The sequence below is a fragment of the Rhinopithecus roxellana genome, chromosome 12 (assembly GCF_007565055.1).
Source record: "Rhinopithecus roxellana isolate Shanxi Qingling chromosome 12, ASM756505v1, whole genome shotgun sequence".
Classification (NCBI taxonomy): domain Eukaryota; kingdom Metazoa; phylum Chordata; class Mammalia; order Primates; family Cercopithecidae; genus Rhinopithecus; species Rhinopithecus roxellana.
Window position 1 is genome coordinate 54704654 of NC_044560.1, and position 6315 is coordinate 54710968.

Genomic DNA, 6315 nt, shown 5'->3' on the forward strand with positions numbered 1-6315 from the left:
GCCCTTCCTGACATGTTTGGGGAACGTGGGTTGGAGTTTATTACACTGATTACAAAATGCAAGGTGACTTGTTGGGCACAGTTTTTGTTCCTGGTGCGTAACAAGATGTTTTGTGTTTGAGGCGTCTGCCTTCTTTTCCTGGGCCTGCGAGTTCTGTGTTCTTGTGGAGTCACGATGGCCTCGGAGGAAGGTGGGTTGGGAGGGAGGTATCCGTCTTACTTTAAATATTTGGGGGCCTTCTAAAAGCCATTTTCCATTTCTTGTCTTGCAAACACATTTTGGTTCACTGAAATGTTGTTTATTTTTCTGGAAGTAGAAAAAGGTTCCTGGTGCCCCCTCCTGTCTCTGGGGAGTCGCTATCAGCCAGGAGGACCACAGCCACTCCCTGCTTTCTCCCCTAAGGTGGGACTGGCTTCACCCCAGGCTGTTTGCGACTGGGAGGCAGAGGGAGGTTGATACATATATTTTTTTTTTCCCCTAAACCTCCAAGGCACTGGGAGCCCTTGAAGGGTTTTGAGAGTAGTGCAGTCTACTTAGTAAATTTTGGAAAGTGTATGCTGGTGGCATCCTGGGAGATGAATCAGGTGGGGCTGGCAGGATGTGGAGAGAGCCATTCCCAGACGACACTTAGGCAAGAAATGCTGAGGGCTAGGGTGAGGTAAGCCGCTATGGATGCTGACTTGCATGACTAGAAAGAACTTTCTTCTTCCCTGGAGCTCTGGGGACCTCATTCTAGGTTTGCAGCAGGAGTGGATGCCTGGGTGGGTGGGAGACAGGGTCCAAGCAAAGGGTAGGCTTAGCCCATGTTTATAAGGCCCTTAGGGGACCAGATAGCAAATTCCCAGGTTTAAATCTTGCCTTTGCTGCAACTTGCTGTGTGGCTGTGGGCAAATTAGTTGATATTACTGTTCTCAGTTATCTCATCTGCAAAATGGGGGCTGACGGGCTGGCTGCCTCATGGGCTGTGAGGAGGTTAGCACCGTGAAGTGCTCAGAACAGTGCCGTGCATGGACTAAGAGCAGCATGTGTTTGCTGCAAGTGATGATGTTACTCATGTGGGGCAAGTCCAAATGGGTGTGTTGAGGAGTAGCTGGGAGGATCTAGAATGGATTCCATCTGGTCCTTCCCTCTTCACCTTGGAACAAGGTTTCCTAGGCTTTTGCTCAGCACGGACACCTCTGAACTATTGGAAAAGCATCTCCATTGGAGAGATGAAGAGACTGAGGCTGTGACTAACCTGTATCAGTGGTGCTGACCCAGGGCTGGGGAAAGGAGGTTGGGAGGATGGGATATCCATCTAATACCTGTGCTTCTTGGAGCAGGAGTCAGGCACAGACAAGAGCCATGGGACTGGGGTGCCTAGCTGGAGGAAGGCAGGTCATGGGGCCCAGCCTGGGGAAGCGCCTGCTGTGTGCTGTGCTACCCCTCAGCCTGGGGCCCCTCAGCAGCCCTGCAGTTGCCTTCACAACACAAATGGCCAGGGTGCAGGTTAGTTTGGCCTTCCTCAGGGGCAGATTTCTAAGCAAAGAACTGGTTCTTGTTCACTAAGCATTTTCATCACTGCCTGGGGCCAGACCAGAGCTCTACATGAGCCAGTGGAAAGATACTGAAATGAGCAGAAGAAAAGGGAGAGTTATGCCAGTTCTTTCACAAAAAAAGGGCTTCAGGCCATCACTGAGAGGTGCCCAAGTCAGGGGCCGGACCACAGCTTTCCTGCTGGAGTCATCGCTGTCCGCAGGCACTCGATTCTAGGGGTCGGCCAGCCTAGGGGGCCAGAGCTAGGACCGGGCCTCAGACAGGGGACCCCTCACCTGCCTCCCTGCTGGGCATCCCCACTGCCCCTATCCCAGAGCCAGGAAAGAAGAAACTTAAGTCACACCAGCAGCAGCACAGCCACTAAGGTGCTAGGCCAGAGCAGGGCTCCAGCTGGGGGTAAGGCTGCTAAGTCTGGCTCCCTAGTGACCTGAGAAATTCCCCGCCCCAGTCTCTGCTGTCCTATGAAGTGGGGCACCAGCTGTGTTCCCAAATTCCACAGACTCCAGGAGACTGAGCCCAGAACATACCCGGGGTGCCCCAGAGGGCTCTGGCCCTGAACTGAGGGGAGCTGGGCCTCTTGGAGTTAAGGCCATGGGGCTCCCCTGGACTTGGGCAGAGTGGCTGGGCAGGGTGGGGTTACAGGCAGATGAGCCTTACTCTGCTCAGCCCTGGGCTCACTGGGTGTAAGCATTGGGGGCTTGGAGTTGGGGCTGGGGGTTGGAAATAAAAGACCAACGAGGGTGGATGCTGGAAGACAGAGGTTCTGTTCTATCCTCCTCTCTATTCCCAGGGCGCCTGCGGAGCCACAGAACCTGGCATCTGGTTTCTGGAATTCAGCCATGCCCTTGATTTCCTGCCTCCATTGTCAGCCCTCCAATGCCACAAAGACCATCTCACTTTTGAGCCTCCGTAGACTTCCTTCTTTCCATCCATCCACTCATGTGTTTGCTGAGCACTCCTTTTATGCCAGGGGTTGTTCTGGCACTAGGGACAGTAGTGAACAGATAAGGACGGATGGAGATGCTGTTTGTGGAGGTGGGGCAGGCTGCGGGAAGAGCTCTGTTCTGGTGAGTTAAATTTGAGATGCTGATTTGATACCCAGTAAAGACATCAAGTAGGCAGGTCTGAACTAGAGGCATACCGTGGGAGTTGTTGCCATTTAGAGGGTCTTTAAAGCCATAAGACTGGCTGAAATCATCTAGGGAATGAATGGAGAAGAGGCTGAAGGACTGGGCCCTGAGCTCTGGGGAATAGGAGGGACCCACAAAGGTGACAGAGCAGTGAGAAGACCAGGAGAGTGAGAAGAGCGAGATGCCCTGGTGACCACGAGAAGAAAAGGGGTGCAGAGAGGAGAGGGCTTCTTGCTGGTGGGGAACCCAGGTGGCCACGTGAACCGTGACTCTGGGACCAAGTCCACGCTCCTCACAGCTTCCAGGCAGCTGCAGGGCATGGAAGGGCCATGCGCACTCCTGCTTTTCCTTGTCCCTCAGCACTTCACCTCCAACTCTGCGGTACTCTGTGGATGTCTGCCCAGCCAGAGCCTTTGTTCCTGCCAGCCCTTCCTCCTTCCCACTTGCCCTTTGGAACCTAGCTCAGATGGCCCCTCCTCCTGGAAGCCTTCTGGGCTGGGATAGCTCTCTCCCTGGGTCCCCACAGCCTAGTTCAGTGTATGCCTCGCCCATCAGGCTGGGAGCTCCTCTAAGCCAGGGACCATGTACAAGCCCTCTTTGTCCCCAAAATTGCCAGCGCAGGTCCTGGTGCCCAGTAGGTACATGATGAGTGCTCTTGGAATAACTGGATGTTGTTTAGTCGTCGCCCCAGAATGTGCTCAGTGGCACCCCTCCCTATGGCATGCTGTCACTTGTGGGTGGGTAGGTGCCCAGGTGTGGGGAACGAGGTGGCCTTTGTGGATACCTGCTACTGCCAATCCAAAGGAGACTACTCTGGCCGTCTCCACGCAGTACCCCAGGAGCTCCTGGAGGGCGGGGACCACGTCTCCCTCATTTTGTAACTGTCGCTCCCAGCACAACACCTGGCACACAGTAGGTGCTTATTAAATAGGCTGCCCCTAGAGGAGGTCTATGGTGAGGGACCTCAGGGCTCAATCTCCAGTCTGGACCTATTCTTGGGTTCCATCACTGGCCTAGCTGGGGAGGAGGAAACCCATGGGTCTCACGTGCACACGTGTGTGTGGGCACATGTCTGGGGGTGTGGTGTGTGTGTGTGGGTGGAAGTGTGACTGGGCATGGGTGGGAGTGTGGTGTGCGTGCATACATGTGTGTGCGCACGTGTGCATGTGTGTGTGAGTGAACATGGCAGGGGCCATGTTGCTCTGACAGGCTGGCCTCTGAGGGATGGAAGTCCTGCCCTGGGCAGCAAGCCCACTCCCTAGATGTAGTCTTTGGCTATGAGGAGATGTATTCTGAGGGGAGAGGGTCCCTGGACCGGGGGGTCTTCCAGCAGTGAAGCAGGTAGGCCTTATGGATCATGGACATCTGAGTGTCCATGTTAAAGACGGACAGTCAGAGACACTTGGGTCACCTGCATGCTTTCTGAGACTTTCACCCACAGCAAATAAAGGAACCAGGCAGATACTGTCTAAAGTCCAAGAGGAACCTGTCCTGCTCCTTCCCAGAGCCCTGTGATTGTCACAGAGCCTCTGCCAAACACTTGCCCTGGGTCCAGCCTGAGCCAGCCTTGGGAGAGAACAGAGAGCAGCCTAAAGTGAGGTCCCCTCAAGCAAGCTCACCTTTCCACTAGGCTTCTGAGAACTCCAAACCCATCGACTTGAAACCTCCTTGTCGAATGGAATCTATTTGATCCAAAGGTGGGGAAACCTGGAAGGGAGGTGCCATATCCCCATTTTGCCAGCGAGGAAGCTGAGGATCTGACAGGGCAGCTGGAATACAGGACGGGAAAAGTGGCTCTCCCCCAGCCAAATTAGAATTCCCTTGCCACTGAAGCTTGCTGGAAATGAACTGAAGAATTTTTGAATGGATCAACCAGGCACTTAAATACATGAGACAGTGAAAAATATGTTCACAATGGGAATGTCACCATTTTACTTCCAAAAGTCTGTTGCTGGAAGTTCCTATCGTGGGGTTGCACTATCCAGCATGACCCGGTGCAGCACTCTCCCTGCATGCTCCTGCTCCTTCACCAGCTCACTGGCTGGGGAGCCTGCACTGGGCTGGAGGCTGGCTGAGGCCCTCAGGTTCTGCTGCATCACTTCCTCTCCTGCATTGAATGAGGGACTGGGGACGAGGCTGACAGACATTTGGGATTTGGAGAAGCAAGGACCTGTCTGTGGAGGGGGCAGCTGTCAAGACACAGGAGCTTCCCAGCTCTTCACACTACATCATGTGGTCTCTAAGCCTGCTTCCTTATCTCTATGGGGACAATTAAAAAACCGCCAGTCCTGCCTGCCCCACTTTGCAGATCAGCTGCACTTTGCAGCTCCCTTGACACAGTGCAGTTGGGCTCCAGGCTCCACAACTTAGCACTAAGGCCGGCATCCGAGCTGTCCTCATTCAGGGTGGGTTGGGAGGACAGGCTGCCCAGACCTGCCCTGCAACCCTGGCCCGCTTCCAGGCAGTCCTCAAGCTACAAGGTCATCTGCTGACGGTTCGCTTACTCAGAGCCTCCATCCTGCTCGCTCAGGGCTCAAGTTCATCTCACCTTCCCTCCCCTCCAAGCAGTCTCCAGGGGCTTCAGCCTGCTCAGGATCACGCCAAGCCATCACCACCACTTGCCCCAGGATCACTGCAGTGGCCTCCAGCTGGACTCCCTACCACCATCCCGCCAGCTCCTCCTCTGTACTCCCAACGGAGTGTTCTTTAAAAAAAAAAGCTTTGACTCAGCAATTCCACTGCTAGGAACTTACCCAATGGCTCTGCTGGCAAAAGTACTCTAAGATACATGAACGAGGATGCTCACTGCAGCATTATTTCTAATGACAACTGGAAACAACCTGGACCGTCATCAACAGATACTAATATAGCTGCTCAAAAGAATGAAGAGATCCTATGTGGTGATGTGGCAAGAGCCTACGATCCGGAGACATCAGGTTAAAAAGGAAGGGCAGAACAGGCTGTAAATAGGATGACTCTTCAGTCATGTACATATGTGTGTTCTTATGATACATACACATTTTCACCAAAAGCATGGAAGAAACTCGAAGCTCTGTTATCCTTAGGGAAAAGGACTAGCTAGGGACCGCCTTGGGTGGATCGACTTATTTTTCCCTGAACTCTGAACTTTTATCATTTATGTATAATTGTTTCCTGTCTGTAAAATAAAAAGTAAAATGGGCAGCAGGATTCAGAGTCCCCGGAGCCCAAGGTCAGCTGCCCTGGAAGGTGAGGTGCTTGGTGTTCAGGCCCCTCCCAAGCTGGCCACTCTAGCCCCAGCCAAGCCTCCGGCCTCCCCACTTCCAGTCACTCCCCGTACCCATGGTCCTCTGTGCCTTGATGCTCTTCCTGGTAATCCCTCAAGCCTAAAAAGTAAGCTGTCAAGTGGAAAGAGCTCAAGCCTGGGAGGCAGACACAGGCTGGACACCACTTTGCCACTGCCTAGCTGAGAGCTCCTCCAGCTGCCGGAAGTTCCCACACTAACTGCTCTCAGCAGTCCTTCAGCAGGAATTACAGCCCAACAAAGCCACCTCGCCCAAGGTCCTACCCGCTGTCGGGAAGCAGCACATATCCAATGGCTGGTGCCAGGTCAGGGGTGTTTGTAGAAGGCTCAACTCCCTTGCCTGTGGCTCCAGAGTGCCCATGGGTG